Raw genomic sequence first — 17302 nt, 5'->3', positions numbered from 1 at the left:
AACTGTGTGTTGTAGAGGTGCACTACTCTATAAAAAAAGACACACAAAGTCAGATTACTGACAGAGCCTGCTCTTCTCAAGAAAGATCTGTTTATGTGCACCATGCCTCAATCAAAACAATTTTCAAAGGACCTTTGAAGAAGAATTGTAGAGATTCATGAAGCTGGAAAAGGCTACAAAAGCATTTCTAAAGATCTGAGTGTTCATCAGTCCACAGTAAGAGAATTGTCTACAAATGCAGGAGGCTCAAAACTGTTGGTACTTCCTCTAGGAGTGGGCATCCTGCAAAGATCACACCAAGAGCACAATGTGCAGTGCTGAAGGAGGTGAAAAAGAACCCAAGGGTAACAGCAAAAGACCTGCAGAAATACAACATAGCACATTACAGGCCCTTTGGCCCACAATGTTATGCCAACAATGCAATCTACTCTAGAAACTGCATAGAATTTCCCTAGCGCATTGCCCTCTATTTTTCTAAGCTCCCTGTACCTATTTAAGAGGCTCTTAAAAGACCCTTTTGTATCCACTTCCACCACCACTGCCGGCAGTGCATTCCACACACCCACCACTCTCCGTGTGAAAAACTTACCCCTGACATCCCCTCGGTACCTATTTCCAAGCACCTTAAAACTATGCCCCCCCATGTTAGACATTCCAGCCCTGGGAAAAAGCCTCTGGCTATCCACACGATCAATGCCTCTCATCATCTTACACACCTCTATCAGGTCACCTCTCATCCTCTGTCACTCCAAGGAGAAAAGGCCAAGTACACTCAACATATTCTCATAAGGTACGCCCTCCAGTCCTGGCAACATCCTTGTAAATCTCTTCTGTAATCTCTCTATAGTATCCACATCCTTCCTGTAGTGAGTTGACCAGAAATGAACACAGTATTCCAAGTGGGGTCTGAGCAAGGTCTTACATAGCACAACATTACCTCACAGCTCTTGAACTCAATTCCACAGTTGATGAATGCTAACACACCATACGCCTTCTTGACAACACTGTCAACCTGCGCAGTAGCTTTGAGTGTCCTATTGACTCCTATTGACATGGATCTCTCAGATCCTCTACACTGCCAAGAGTCTTACCATTTATATTATATTCTGTCTTCAAATTGGACCTACCAAAATGAACCACTTCACACTTATCTGGGTTGAACTCCATCTGCCACATCTCAGCCTAGTTCCACATCCTATCAATGTCCCGCTGTAACATTTGACAACCCTCCAGACTATCCACAACACCCCCAACTTTTGTATCACCAGCAAATTTACTAACCCGCCTTTCTACTTCCTCATCCAAGTAATTTATAAAAATCACAAAGAGGAGGGGTCTCAGAACAGATCCCTGCAGGATAGCACTGGTCATCGTCCCCCACGCAGAATATGAACCATCTACAACCACCCTTTGCCTTCTGTAGGCAAGCAAATTCTGGATCTACAAAGCAACGTCTCCTTGGATCCTATGCCTCATTACTTTCTGAATGAGTCTCACATGGGGAACCTTATCAAATGACTTACTGAAATCCATATACACTACATCCACTGCTCTACCTTCATCAATGTGTTTTGTTACATCCTCAAAGAAATCAATCAGGTTTGTAAAGCATAACCTGCCTGTGACAAAGCCATGCTGACTATCCCTAATCAGATTATGTCTCTCCAAATGTTCATAAATCCTGCCTCTCAGGATCTTCTCCAACAACTTCCCACCACTGAAGTCAGACTCACTGGTCTACCATTACCTGGGTTATCTCTACTCCCTTTCTTGAACAAGGGAACAACATTTGTAACCCTCCAATCCTCCGGTACTTCTTCCGTCCCTATTGATGATGCAAAGATCATCGCAAGAGGCTCAGCAATCTCCTCCCTCACTTCCCACAGTAGCCTGAGTTATATCTCATCTGGTCCTGGTGACTTATCTAACTTACTACTTTTCAAAAGCTCCAGCACATCTTTTCTTAATGTCTATATGCTCAAGCGTTTCAGTCTACTGTAAGTCATCACCACAATTGTCAAGGTCTTTTTTCCTGGTGAATACTTAAGCAAAGTATTCATTAAGTATCTCCGCTACCTCCTCCAACTTTATGCACATGTTTTTACGATTGCACCTGACTGGTCCTATTCTCACACGGCTCATCCTCTTGTTCTTCACATACTTGGAGAAGGCCTTGGGGTTTTCCTTAATCCTGCTCACCAAGGCCTTCTCATGGCCCCTTCTGGCTCTCCTAATTCCATTCTTAAGTTCCTTTCTGGCAACCTTGTAATTTTCTAGCGCTCTAACAGAACCTAGTTTCTTGAAACTTTTGTAAAATTTCTTTTCTTCTTAACTAGATTTTCTACATCCTTTGTATACCATGGTTCTTTAACTCTACCATCCTTTCCCTGCCTCAATGGAACATACCTATGCAGAACTCCATGCAAATGTTCCCTGAATATTTGCCACATTTCTGCCGTGCATTTCCCTGAGAACATCTGCTCCCATTTTATGCTCCCAAGTTCCTGCCTGATAGCATCATATTTCCCCTTACTCCAATTAAATTGTCTGCTCCTATCCTTCTCCAGCACTATGGTGAAGGAGATAGAGTTTTGGTCACTACCTCCAAAATGCTCTCCTACTGAGAAATCTGACACCTGACCAGGTTCATTTCCCAATACCAGATCAAGTCTAGCCCTCTCCTCTAGTTGGCTTATCTACATATTGCATCAGGAAACCTTCCTGAACACACCTAACCAACTCCACCCCATCTAAACCCCTTGTTCTAAGGAGATGCCAATCAATATTAGGAAAGTTAAAATCTCCCATCACAACAACATCTCTATTAACTTGCTAAAGTCTCTGTTCATGTATCCACTATAAGAAAAACACTGAATAAGAATAGTGTTCATGGAAGGACACCTCAGAGGAAATCACTGCTCTCCAAAAAAAATTGCTGCACTACTGGATGTTCTGCAACACTTCTGGGAAAATGTTCTGTAGACAGATAAGACAAAAGTTGAACTTTTTGGCAGAAATGCACATTACTATATTTGGAGGAAAAAGGACACTGCACACCAACACCAAAGCCTCATCCCAACTGTGAAGCATCATGGTTTGGGGCTGCTTTGCTGCCTCAGGGCTTGGACAGCTTGCAGTTGTTGAGGCAACAATGAATTCTAAATAGTATCAAGACATTTTACAGGAGAATGCTAGGGTAGCAGTCCGTCACTTGAAGCTCAATAGAAGTTGCATAATGCAACAAGACAATGATCTGAAAGACAAGAGTAAATCAACAGCAGAATGGTTTAAAAGGAAGAAAATTTGTGTTTTGGAATGGCTGAGTCAGAGTCCTCACCTTAATCCTATAGAGATGTTGTGGAAGAACCTAATGCAATGCAAGGAATCCCAGCAACATCCCAGAGTTGAAGCAGTTTAGTATGGAGGAAAGGTCTACAATTCCTCCAAGCCAATGTGCAGGACTGATCAACAATTACTGGAAACGTTTCGCTGAAGTTATTGCTGTACAAGGGGATCACACCAGTTACTGAAAGCAAAGGTTCACGTATGTTTTCCAACAGATACATGTAATATTGGATCATTTTTCACAATAAATAAATGAACAAGTAAAATGTTTTTGGTGTTGTTTATTTAATTGGGTTCTCTTTATCTTGTTTTAGGACTTAGGTGAAGACTTGATCACATTTTATGTCATATTTATGCAGAAATAGGGAATATTCTACAAGGTTCACAAACTTCCTAGCACCACTGTATGCGCACGCGCGTGTGTGTATATATACACTCAAGTTACATTAAATAAGCAATGCAAAAATAGAAATTAAAAAGTAGTGATGTAATATTCAATTAATAGAGCATCTGTTTTTTTCCTACCCAAATGGATAACCTTCCAATTTTTCACATGTATCCCATCTGCAAACATGTTTGTTCCTATCCCCTTGAAGCCTCCTAGCATCTTACAACTCATTTTCTCCTATTTTTATGATCAAAAAGCTGTTGTTGCTAAAGATTGAATCCAAGCTCCAAGCACTGATTTGTGCAATTCCTACTAATCACAGCCTGTTCAGATGACATAGATACATTTATTCCTGCTCTTTATTGTCCATCTGTTAACCAACTCTCGGTCTATGGTTGTATATTATCTCTAATTTTGTACTTTCGAACCTTGTTCACCAACCTCCTGTGTCAACCTTAAGTCTTATGAGTATCCAAATACACCACCTCCATTGATTCCCTCTCATCAACCCAACTATCTCCATCTTTCAAACTCCGACAGATCAGTTCAATGTGATTTTGCTTTCACATTGAATAATACTGCTCATTTCTCAAATTAAGAGACAGGACTATCTTCTTCAAACACTTTGCCCAGTAATGATGAAGGTAAAGTGTTTCTGAGGGATGAAAGCATAACTTTACAATAAACAGAAACATTCAGGAATTCAGGCAACATTAAGATATTTAAACTCCACCAATCACAAATGTTCCCTTTGTTTTCCATGTCCCTTCCCTCTCTTCTACTGAAAACTATACCACACTCTTTCTCAGTTCTGATGAATAGTTGCAGATCTAAAACACTGACTATCGCTAGTTCCATAGAAGCTACCCAACTTGCTGAGTTTTTTCCTCAGCATTTTATGTTTTTAGTTCAGATTTCCAGCATGTGCAAGTTTTTGATTTTTAACCATACAATAATTGGTTATCACATTTAGAAACAGAAGTTTATAAAACGTTCAATCTTTTAAGGGTCTTCACATAGGAATCTTGGTAAAGCAAAAGTAATGGTCATCATGGTACTCCAGGAAATGCACATGCTCTCATAGTCCTGCTGTACACTCATATTTATATATTATGTCATTCTGGGGCTGTGTAACAACTCTAATCCTTCCTTCTTCCTACTTTCTGCTGAACATATTGGCAAAGCAATTTTGTTCTGAAATACAGTTCCTGTCCTAGATGTGAGTCTATAACTTTGGATTCAAATTATTGCATGCGCTATTACAAGGAACTACATATTAGAATATACATCCAATCCTTTTATCAATGACCTTTCAAGAATTGATAGATTCCAGCATTGTACCGGGTGACTGGAAAATTGCAAATGTCACTCCACTATTTAAGAAGGGTGGGAGGCAGCAGTAAGGAAACTATAGACCTGTTAGCCTGACATCGGTGGTTGGGAAGTTGTTGGAATCGATTGTTGAGGTTGAGATTACAGAGTACCTGGAGGCACATGACAAGATACGCCAAAGCCAGCATGGAAAGCAGCCAGTGAGTGAGTGGGCCAGTGAAGGAGTGGAGCTTTGAGGCTTTGACTCAAGAGATTCTGGCAGTTTTGGCAGTTGGACTGTGCAATCAAGTCAATCAAGATTTGAATAGCTCAGCAGAAAGCAGTTGATTTGAAGCTTTGACGAGAAAAGGCAGAGGATGAGCTTGCTCCCGGTTAAGCTTTACAATGCCTCCTGAGATGGTGATGTGCCTCTCATATGAGATGTGGCAGTCTTGGGGGAACTCCCCTCTCCCGCAGAGTCACATCTGCCAGAAGTGCATGCAGCTGGGCGATATGGAAGACCGTGTAAGGAATCTGGAGCAGCAGCTGGATGACCTTCGACTCATAAGGGAAAATGAGGCAGTCATAGATGAGAACTACAGGGAGGTAGTCACACCTAGGCTGCCGGAAGCAGGTCGTTGGGTGACAGTCAGAGGGGGGAAAACAAAGGTGAGTGGACTGGTAGTGCAGAGCACCCCTGTAGCCATTCCCTTGAATAATAAGTTTACCATCCTGGATACTGATGGTGGGGACGACCGACCGGGGTGACCCACGGTAGCAGGGCCTCCGGCACTAAATCTGACACTGCGGTGCAGAAGGGTGGGACGGAGAAGAGGAGAGCTGTCATCACTGGGGACTCTATAGTCAGGGGAGCAGTCAGGAGATTTTGTGGACGTGAGAAGGACACCCGCATGGTTTGTTGCCTCCCGAAAGCCAGGGTCCAGGATGTCTCTGACCGGGTACACGACATCCTGGTACGAGAGGGAAAGCAACCAGAAGTCATGATACATGTTTGTATCAATGACATAGGCAGGAAGAGGGATGAGGTCCTGAACTGTGAGTTTCAGGAACTAGGCAGAAGACTGAAGAATAGGACCTCAAGGGTGGCATTCTCAGGATTGCTGCCAGTGCTACGTGATAGTGATGGTAAGAATTGGAGGAGATGGCAGTTGAATGTGTGGCTGAGGACTTGGCGCAGGGGGCAGAGTTTTAGATTTTTGGATCAATGGGATCTCTTCTGGGGAAGGTGGGACCTGTACAGATTGGATGGGTTGCATCCGAACTCGAGGGGGAGCAATATCCTTGCAGGTAGGTTTGCTAGCATGGTTCGGGAGGGTATAAACTAATTTGCAAGGGGGATGGGACGCGGAGCGATAGAGCAGTGGAAGAAGTGCATGGAGTAAAGCCAGATCTAACATATAAATAGGCTTTGAGGAAAGAGAAGCAGAATAAAGGGTGTGAAAGTAGTAAGGTAGAAGGGTTGAAGTGCATGTACTTTAATGCAAGAAGCATCAGGAACAAAGGTGATGAACTGAGAGCTTGGATACATACATGGAATTATGATGTAGCAGCCATTACAGAGACTTGGCTGGCACCAGGGCAGGAATGGATCCTCAATATTCCTGGATTTCAGTGCTTTAAAAGGGATGGGGGGAGGGGAAAGGAGAAGAGGGGTGGCATTACTGGTCAGGGATACTATTACAGCTACAGAAAGGGTGGGTAATGAAGCAGGATCCTCTTTTGAGTCAGTATGGGTGGAAGTCAGGAACAGGAAGGGAGCAGTTACTCTATTAGAAGTATTCTATAAGTCCCCTGGTAGCAGCAGAGATACCGAGGAGCAGATTGGGAGGCAGATTCTGGAAAGGTGCAAAAATAACAGGGTTGTTATCACAGGTGACTTTAACTTCCCTAATATTGATTGGCACCTGATTAGTTCCAATGGTTCAGATGGGGCTGAGTTTGTTAAGTGTGGTCAATGCCATACTAGATCTAGTATTAGGTAACGAACCGGGTCAGGTGACAGATCTCTCAGTCAGTGAGCATCTGGGGGACAGTGACCACCGCTCCCTGGCCTTTAGGCATTATCATGGAAAAGGATAGAATCAGAGAGGACAGGAAAATTTTCAATTAGGGAAGGGCAATTTATGAGGCTGTAAGGCTAGAACTTGCGGGTGTGAATTCGGATGATGTTTTTGCAGGGAAATGTACTATGGACATGTGGTCGATGTTTAGGGATCTCTTGCAGGATGTTACGGATAAATTTGTCCTGGTGAGGCAGATAAAGAATGGTAGGGTGAAGGAACCGTGGGTGACAAGTGAGGTGGAAAATCTAGTCAGGTGGAAGAAAGCAGCATACATGAGGTTTAGGAAGCAAGGATCAGATGGGTCTATTGAGGAATATAGGGAAGCAAGAAAGGAGCTTAAGAAGGGGCTGAGGAGAGCAAGAAGGGGGCATGAGAAGGCCTTGGCAAATAGGGTAAAGGAAAACCCCAAGGCATTCTTCAATTATGTGAAGAAGAAAAGGATGACAGGAGTGAAGGCAGGATCAATTAGAGATAAAGGTGGGAAGATGTTCCCGAAGGCTGTGGAAGTGAGTGAGGTCCTCAATGAATACTTCTCTTCGGTAGTCACCAATGAGAGGGAACTTGATGACGGTAAGGACAAGTCATAGTCATAGTCACAGTCATACTTTATTGATTCCGGGGGAAATTGGTTTTCGTTACAGTTGCACCATAAATAATAAATAGTAATAAAACCATAAATAGTTAGATGGTAATATGTAATATGTACATTGTAAGTATTTAAGTATAAGTGAGGTTGATGTTCTGGAGCATGTTGATATTAAGGGAGAGGAGGTGTTTGGGTTGTTAAAATATATTTGGACAGATAAGTCCCCGGGGCCTGACGGAATATTCCCCAGGCTGCTCCACGAGGCGAGGGAAGAGATTGCTGAGCCTCTGGCTAGGATCTTTATGTCCTCGTTGTCCATGGGAATGGTACTGGAGGATTGGAAGGAGGCGAATGTTGTCCCCTTGCTCAAAAAAGGTAGTAGGGATAGTCCGGGTAATTACAGACCAGTGAGCCTTACGTCTGTGGTAGGAAAGCTGTTGGAAAAGATTCTTTGAGATAGGATCTATGGGCATTTAGAGAATCATGGTCTGATCAGGGACAGTCAGCATGGCTTTGTGAAGGGCAGATCACGTCTAACAAGCCCGATAGAGTTCTTTGAGGAGGTGACCAGGTGTATAGATGAGGGTAGTGCAGTGGATGTGAGCTACATGGATTTTAGTAAGGCATTTGACAAGGTTCCACACGGTAGGTTTATTCAGAAAGTCAGAAGGCATGGGATCTGGGGAAGTTTGGCCAGATGGATTCAGAATTGGCTTGCCTGAAGAAAACAGAGGGTTGTGGTGGAGGGAGTACATTCGGATTGGAGGGTTTTGACTAGTGGTGTCCCACAAGGATTGGTTCTGGGACCTCTACTTTTCATGATTTTCATGGGGGTAGAAGGGTGGGTTGGAAAGTTTGCAGACAACACAAAGGTTAGTGTTGTTGTGGATAGTGTAGAGAATTGTCAAAGATTGCAGAGAGAGATTGATAGGATGCAGAAGTGGGCTGAGAAGTGGCAGATGGAGTTCAACCCGGAGAAGTGTGAGGTGGTACACTTTGGAAGGACAAATTCCAAGGCAGAGTACAAAGTAAATGGCAGGATACTTGGTAGTGTGGAGGAGCAGAGGGATCTGGGGGTACATGCCCACAGATCCCTGAAAGTTGCCTCACAGGTAAATAGGGTAGTTAAGAAAGATTATGGGGTGTTAGCTTTCATAAGTCGAGGGTTAGAGTTTAAGAGTCGTGGGGTAATGATGCAGCTCTATAAGACTCTGGTTCGGCCACACTTGGAGTACTGTGTTCATTGCTGGTCACCTCACTATAGGAAGGATGTGGAAGCATTGGAAAGGGTACAGAGGAGAGTTACCAGGATGCTGCCTGGTTTAGAGAGTATGCATCATGATCAGAGATTAAAGGAGCTAGGGTTTTACTCTTTGGAGAGAAGGAGGATGACAGGAAACATGATAGAGGTATACAAGAAATTAAGAGGAATAGATAGACTGGACAGTCAACGCCTCTTCCTCAGGGCACCACTGCTCCATACAAGAGGGCATGGCTTTAAGGTAAGGGGTGGGAAGTTCAAGGGGGATACTAGAGGAAAGTTTTTTACTCAGAGAGTGGTTGGTGCATGAAATGTAGTGGAGGTAGATACACTAGTGAAATTTAAGAGACGACTAGACAGGTATATGGAGGAATTTAATGTGGGGGGGGTTATATGGGAAGCACGGTTTAAGGGACGGCACAATATTGTGGGCCGAAGGGCCTGTACTGTGCTGTACTATTCTATGTTCTATCTATGTTTCCTGAAAGGAAAATCCTGCTTGACAAACCTACTGCAATTCTTTGAGGAGATTATAAGCAGGGTAGACAAAGGAGATACAGTAGACGTGGTGTACTTGGATTTTCGGAAGGCCTTTGACAAGATGCTGTACATGAGGCTGCTTATCAAGATTAGAGCCCATGGAATTACAGGGAAATTACCAGCGTGGGTGGAGAATTGGCTGGTCAGCGGTCAACAGCGAGTGGGAACAAAGGGATCCTGGCTGGCTGCCAGTTACCAGTGGAGTTCCACAGGGGTCGGTGTTGGGACCACTGCTTTTTACCATGTAAGTCAATGATTTGTATTACAGTATTAAAGGATTTGTGGCTAAATTTGCCATTAATACAAAGATAGGTGGAGGAGTGGGTAGCGTTGAGGAAACAGAGAGACTTAGATAGTTCAGGGGAATGGGCAAAGAAGTGGCAAATGAAATACAATGTTGGAAAGTGAATGGTCATGCACTTTGGTGGAAGAAATAAGCAGGCAGACTATTATTTAGATGGGGAAAGAATTCAAAATGCAGAGATGCAAAGGGACTTGGGAGCCCTTGTGCAAGATTAACCTCCAGGTTGGGTCAGTTGTGAAGAAGGTGAATGCAATGTTGGCATTCATTTCTAGAGGTATAGAATATAAGAGCAGAGATGTAAAGTTGAGGCTGTATAAGGCACTCATGAGACCACACTTGGACTATTGTGTGCAGTTTTGGGCTCCTTATTTTAGAAAGGATATACTGACATTGGAGAGGGTTCAGAGAAGATTCACAAGAATGATTCCAGGAATGAAAGTGTTACTGTATGAGGAATGTCTAGCAGCTATTGGGCTGTATTCCCTGGAGTTCAGGAGAATGGGGGGGATCTCATAGAAGCACTCCGACTGTTAAAAGGCCTGAACAGATTAGATATGGCAAAGTTATTTCCCATGGTGGGGGAGTCTAGGCCAAGAGGGCATAATTTCAGGATTGAAGGACGTCCTTTTAGAACAGAGATGCGGAGAAATCAATGGGTGGTAACCCTGTGGAATTTGCTGCCATGAGCGGCTGTGGAGGCCAAGTCATTGGGTGTGTTTAAGGCAAAGGTGGATAGGTACTTGATTAGCCAGGGCATCAAAGGGTATGGGGTGAAGGCAGGGTAGTGGGAATGACTGGAAGAATTGGATCAGCCCATGATTGAATGGCGGAGCAGACTCGATGGGCCTACTTCTGCTCCTATATCTTATAGTCTTATAGTCTTTACTTACTTACCTTGTAAATATGGCAAAGCGCTTGAGATAATAATAGTTGATAAAATATTTTAAGCTAGAATTAAGCTAGAATTCAAATCCTGATGTGTAATTCCGGATGCAAATATTTTTGCTGCCAGCCAAACTCTTCAGTATGCCAAATAAGCTAACACCTTCAGAGGCTTATATTTCCTAAAAAAAACCATCATAGAAACATAGAAAATAGGTGCAGGAGTAGGCCATTCGGCCCTTCGAGCCTGCACCGCCATTTATTATGATCATGGCTGATCATCCAACTCAGAACACCGCCCCAGCCTTCTCTCCATACTCCCTGACCCCCATAGCCACAAGGGCCATATCTAACTCCCTCTTAAATATAGCCAATGAACTGGCCTCAACTGTTTCCTGTGGCAGAGAATTCCACAGATTCACCACTCTCTGTGTGAAGAAGTTTTTCCTAATCTCAGTCCTAAAAGGCTTCCCCTCTATCCTCAAACTGTGACCCCTCGTTCTGGACTTCCCCAACATCGGGAACAATCTTCCTGCATCTAGACAGTCCAATCCCTTTAGGATCTTATACATTTCAATCAGATCCCCCCTCAATCTTCTAAATTTCAACGAGTACAAACCCAGTTCATCCATTCTTTCTTCATATGAAAGTCCTGCCATCCCAGGAATCAATCTGGTGAACCTTCTCTGTACTCCCTCTATGGCAAGGATGTCTTTCCTCAGATTAGGGGACCAAAACTGCACACAATACGCCAGGTGTGGTCTCACCAAGGCCTTGTACAACTGCAGTAGTACCTCCCTGCTCCTGTACTCAAATCCTCTCGCTATAAATGCCAGCATACCATTCGCCTTTTTCACCGCCTGCTGTACCTGCATGCCCACTTTCAATGACTGGTGTATAATGACACCCAGGTCACGTTGCACCTCCCCTTTTCCTAATCGTCCACCATTCAGATAATAATCTGTTTTCCTATTTTTGCCACCAAAGTGGATAACTTCACATTTATCCACATTAAATTGCATCTGCCATGAATTTGCCCACTCACCCAACCTATCCAAGTCACCCTGCATCCTCTTAGCATCCTCCTCACAGCTAACACTGCCACCCAGCTTCGTGTCATCCGCAAACTTGGAGATGCTGCATTTAATTCCCTCATCCAAGTCATTAATATATATTGTAAACAACTGGGGTCCCAGCACTGAGCCTTGCAGTACCCCACTAGTCACAGCCTGCCATTCTGAAAAGGTCCCGTTTATTCCCACTCTTTGCTTCCTGTCTGCTAACCAACTCTCCACCCACACCAATACCTTACCCCCAATACCGTGTGCTTTAAGTTTGCACACTAATCTCCTGTGTGGTACCTTGTCAAAAGCCTTCTGAAAATCCAAATATACCACATCCACTGGTTCTCCCCTATCCACTTTACTAGTTACATCCTCAAAAAATTCTATGAGATTCGTCAGACATGATTTTCCTTTCACAAAACCATGCTGACTTTGTCCGATCATTTCACCACTTCCCAAATGTGCTGTTATCACATCCTTGATAACTGACTCCAGCAGTTTCCCCACCACCGACGTTAGGCTAACCGGTCTATAATTCCCCGGTTTCTCTCTCCCTCTTTTTTTAAAAAGTGGGGTTACATTAGCCACCCTCCAATCCTCAGGAACTAGTCCAGAATCTAACGAGTTTTGAAAAATTATCACTAATGCATCCACTATTTCTTGGGCTACTTCCTTAAGCACCCTGGGATGCAGACCATCTGGCCCTGGGGATTTATCTGCCTTCAATCCCTTCAATTTACCCAACACCACTTCCCTACTAACATGTATTTCGCTCAGTTCCTCCATCTCACTGGACCCTCTGTCCCCTACTATTTCTGGAAGATTATTTATGCCCTCCTTAGTGAAGACAGAACCAAAGTAATTATTCAATTGGTCTGCCATGTCCTTGCTCCCCATAATCAATTCACCTGTTTCTGTCTGCAGGGGACCTACATTTGTCTTTACCAGTCTTTTCCTTTTTACATATCTATAAAAGCTTTTACAGTCCGTTTTTATGTTGCCTGCCAGTTTTCTCTCATAATCTTTTTTCCCCTTCCTAATTAAGCCCTTTGTCCTCCTCTGCTGAACTCTGAATTTCTCCCAGTCCTCAGGTGAGCCACTTTCTCTGGCTAATTTGTATGCTGCTTCTTTGGAATTGATACTATCCCTAATTTCTCTTGTCAGCCACGGGTGCACTACCTTCCTTGATTTATTCTTTTGCCAAACAGGGATGAACATTTGTTGCAGTTCATCCATGCAACCTTTAAATGCTTGCCATTGCATATCCACCGTCAATCCTTTAAGTGTCATTTGCCAGTCTATCTTAGCTAATTCACATCTCATACCTTCAAAGTTACCCTTCTTTAAGTTCAGAACCTTTGTTTCTGAATTAACTATGTCACTCTCCATCCTAATGAAGAATTCCACCATATCATGGTCACTCTTACCCAAGGGGCCTCTCACAACAAGATTGCTAATTAACCCTTCCTCATTGCTCAAAACCCAGTCCAGAATAGCCTGCCCTCTAGTCGGTTCCTCGACATGTTGGTTCAAAAAACCATCCCGCATACATTCCAAGAAATCCTCTTCCTCAGCACCTTTACCAATTTGGTTCACCCAATCTACATGTAGATTGAAGTCACCCATTATAACTGCTGTTCCTTTATTGCACACATTTCTAATTTCCTGTTTAATACCATCTCCGACCTCACTACTACCGTTAGGAGGCCTGTACACAACTCCCACCAGCGTCTTCTGCCCCTTAGTATTACGCAGCTCTACCCATATCGATTCCACATCTTCCCGGCTTATGTCCTTCCTTTCTATTGCATTAATCTCTTTTTTAACCAGCAATGCCACCCCACCTCCCCTTCCTTCATGTCTATCCCTCCTGAATATTGAATATCCCTGAACGTTGAGCTCCCATCCCTGGTCACCCTGGAGCCATGTCTCTGTGATCCCAACTATATCATAATCATTAATAACAATCTGCACTTTCAATTCATCCACCTTATTACGAATGCTCCTCGCATTGACACACAAAGCCTTCAGGCGCTCTTTTACAACTCTCTTAGCCCTTATACAATTATGCTGAAAAGTGGCCCTTTTTAATGCTTGCCCTGGATTTGTCAGCCTGCCACTTTTACTTTTCTCCATAGTACTTTTTGTTTCTACCCTCACTTTACACCCCTCTGCCTCTCTGCACTGGTTCCCATCCCCCTGTAGTGAACTAACCTCCTCACGCCTAGCCTCTTTAATTTGATTCCCACCCCCCAACCATTCTAGTTTAAAGTCACCTCAGTAGCCCCCGCTAATCTCCCTGCCAGGATATTGGTCCCCCTAGGATTCAAGTGCAACCCGTCCTTTTTGTACAGGTCACGCCTGCGCCAAAAGAGGTCCCAATGATCCAAAAACTTGAATCCCTGCCCCCTGCTCCAATCCCTCAGCCTCGCATTTATCCTCCACCTCATCGCATTCCTACTCTCACTGTCGCGTGGCACAGGCAGTAATCCCGAGATTACTACCTTTGCGGTCCTTTTTCTCAACTCCCTTCCTAGCTCCCTATATTCTCCTTTCAGGACCTCATCCCTTTTCCTACCTATGTCATTGGTACCTATATGTACCACGACCTCTGGCTCCTCACCCTCCCACTTCAGGATATCTTGGACACGATCAGAAATATCCCAGACCCTGGCACCAGGGAGGCAAACTACCATCCGGGTCTCTGGACTGCGTCCACAGAATCGCCTATCTGACCCCCTTACTATCGAGTCCCCTATCACAACTGCCCTCCTCTTCCTTGCCCTACCCTTCTGAGCTACAGGGCCGGACTCTGTGCTGGAGGCACGGCCACTGTCGCTTCTCCCGGGTAAGCTGTCCCCCCCAACAGTACTCAAACAGGAGTACCTGTTGTTAAGGGGCACAGCCACCGGAGTACTCCCTATTACCTGACCTTTCCCCTTCCCCCTCCTAACCGTGACCCACTTGTCTGCCTCCCGTGGCCCCGGCGTGACCACCTGCCTGCAGCTCCTCTCTATCACCTCCTCACCCTCCCTGACCAGACGAAGGTCATCGAGCTGCAGCTCCAGTTCCGTAACGCGGTCCCTAAGGAGCTGCATCTCGATGCACTTGGCGCAGATGTAGACGTCCGGGAGGCTTGTAGACTCCAGGGCCTCCCACATCCGGCACCGAGAACAGCAAACTGCCCTCGCACTCATACTGCCCCTCTCCGCAAATAACAACAGAAAATGAATGCCAAACCTCTCTCGCCTCGCCTGTTTCCGCCTAAGCCCGTTGAGCCGAAGCCCTTAAGTCTTCACTCTGCTCCCGGCTCACTCCGCAGCCCGCAAACTCCGCTGCCTGCTCTATGAGGCTCTGTTTCTTTTAAATCTGCCGCGCTGCACAGCCCGACGTCACACGCCTGCGCAGTCCCGCCTCTCAGAACGCCGTTGGAGAAAAAAAATAACGAAAATCATGTTCACATTTAAAATTAAAAGCAGAGATTTAGATAGAATTTTACATACAGCATTTCTACATTGGGAATAATGTGTCAAGATTTATCAAGAAGGATTGAAAGAAGAAGGAAAGAAACATGTAGACCAGCGTAAAGAACACATTAAAAAAAATTAAGTCTCTGAAAGAGACTCTAATTTTCAATCTAACAGTCGAAAGTAATGCTATGTCAGGCAGAGAGACAGGCATATTAATTAGCTTACTTATTAACAAATGCTGGATTTTAATACGCTGTTGATCTGTTCTTTATTTTGTAATTGCACACAGATTACATACAAAATTGCATGATGTTAAGTATGAGTCATAGATCATAAGATGCAATGTTTAACTGCAATGGCTTGGGGTAAATTAAGAACATTTGTACTGTTTTTAGACAATGCTGTTTTTTTCATTGAAAATGAGATCCACTGATGCAGAGAGGCATTGGCCATAATGAATGACATCACAGTTGTATGTCTGGTTTCTTTTGCAATATATAGACATTTATCTACACATTATGCACTATATAGTTGTAAGCAAGTTATGAAACACAGTTTGCTCATGCGCCATGCAAATGTATTTCTACATTACACGGCTCCGTTTTCATCAACTTGAGTGCAGTGTTTTAAAGCTTTAATATTGGGTTGCTTGTCAAAATGCAGTAAAAACCTGCTTTTTCTGTTTCTAAATCACGTTATGAAGACAGAAACTTGGTGAGGAAACAGTGAAGGGAGGAAACTCTAATACAAAATCTTAAGTGAGCTTTCTCATTTATAAATCATTAGAAATTTCTGCAAGGTGGTCACAGGTTAGAAAATCTGCCCTCTGCTGTTAAATTTACCAAATGCAACATAAAAAGATTTAAAAATGTAAAACTCAGAGTCGCGCTCCTGCAAAATTAAAGTAGTTCTATGTCAATACTATGTCAAGTATTATGTTCAAAATAAAAGACACAAAAGTTACAAAACTTCTAGAAAACTGAGGAATGCTCTTTCTTTCTACTCACCCTACATGTCACAAAAATCCAAAAGGGATCTGAGAACTACTCCAACAAAGTCTAAAGCAGTAAGGTAATTACACTATATGCCAATCTTTTAAAAAAGGTACTACTGCCTAACAGGCACTAAATAGAACAATAAAGCCCCCACCGGCAATATGAAAAGGATCATGAAGTAGTTGCAAATTGGTGGCTGGATTACTTGCATACTGGTCTAATTGTTGCATTCCTGTTCTGCACTAGGCTAATGTTTGCAACATATATAGGAAACTGTCTAGTTAAATATATAAGAATTTGTGATGAAAGGAGATACTTAGTTAAGCTTCTGGAAATTGAATGTGACTGAAATAATGAAGAGACTACAGAGCAAAACAAGTTGCTAGAAGTTACAGAAGGAAGGAGAGCAGAGGATACTCAGCTGGCAGCAACATCCATCCAGTATCTTCAAGGCATTCTCAAGCATTGTTTTCAATGCCTTGAACTTCTGGAGTACTTTGTTGTGTTGACCAAGATTGTGATAGCATTATACTTATTGCACCATCTCATTATTATAATAAAGCAAGACTTTGCAAAGCAGCAATATATACATCTGGAAGAACGTAATGGACAAGAAAGTCTACAATATGGTAATTTCCAGGTGATACTATTCATAAGCAATTCAGTATTTTGAAACGTACTTCTCCGGTCAATGCTTTTCCTTTATATCTGCTACTATGATCATACAGTTACCAAAACAAAATAAAAATCCTCTATAAAAACAAAGTTCAATTTCAATTTTATAAATTTGCATTAATAATGCACATGAAATCAAACATTTAACCCTTCTGAACTTCTTTGGTGCCAATCTTTCAAATGCCTCTCTAAGGTGTTTCCCCAAGAGCTGGAGCAAAAGGATATAAAACACAGATGCTGGAAATCTGAAATAAAACAGTAAATGCTGGGAAAACTCAGCATGTCAGACGGCATCCATGGAAAGAGAAATAACCAATGCCTGTGAATATTTGAGTTGGCTGGGATGATGAAATTGAGAATATCTTCCTTCTTTCAGGCTTCCCTCATCCTACTTAGC

General features: G+C 43.3%; 1 protein-coding gene across 1 annotated transcript in view; it reads right to left on the bottom strand.

Annotated features, from left to right (window-relative positions):
- Positions 1-17302, bottom strand: part of c2h8orf74 (chromosome 2 C8orf74 homolog) — a 45827-nt gene that overhangs the window by 889 nt on the left and 27636 nt on the right. The window lies entirely within an intron of this gene.

Source organism: Mobula birostris, chromosome 2, assembly GCF_030028105.1.
Source record: "Mobula birostris isolate sMobBir1 chromosome 2, sMobBir1.hap1, whole genome shotgun sequence".
Classification (NCBI taxonomy): domain Eukaryota; kingdom Metazoa; phylum Chordata; class Chondrichthyes; order Myliobatiformes; family Myliobatidae; genus Mobula; species Mobula birostris.
The sequence above is the reverse complement of the archived record's forward strand: the minus strand, read 5'-3'. Positions and strand labels throughout refer to the sequence as shown.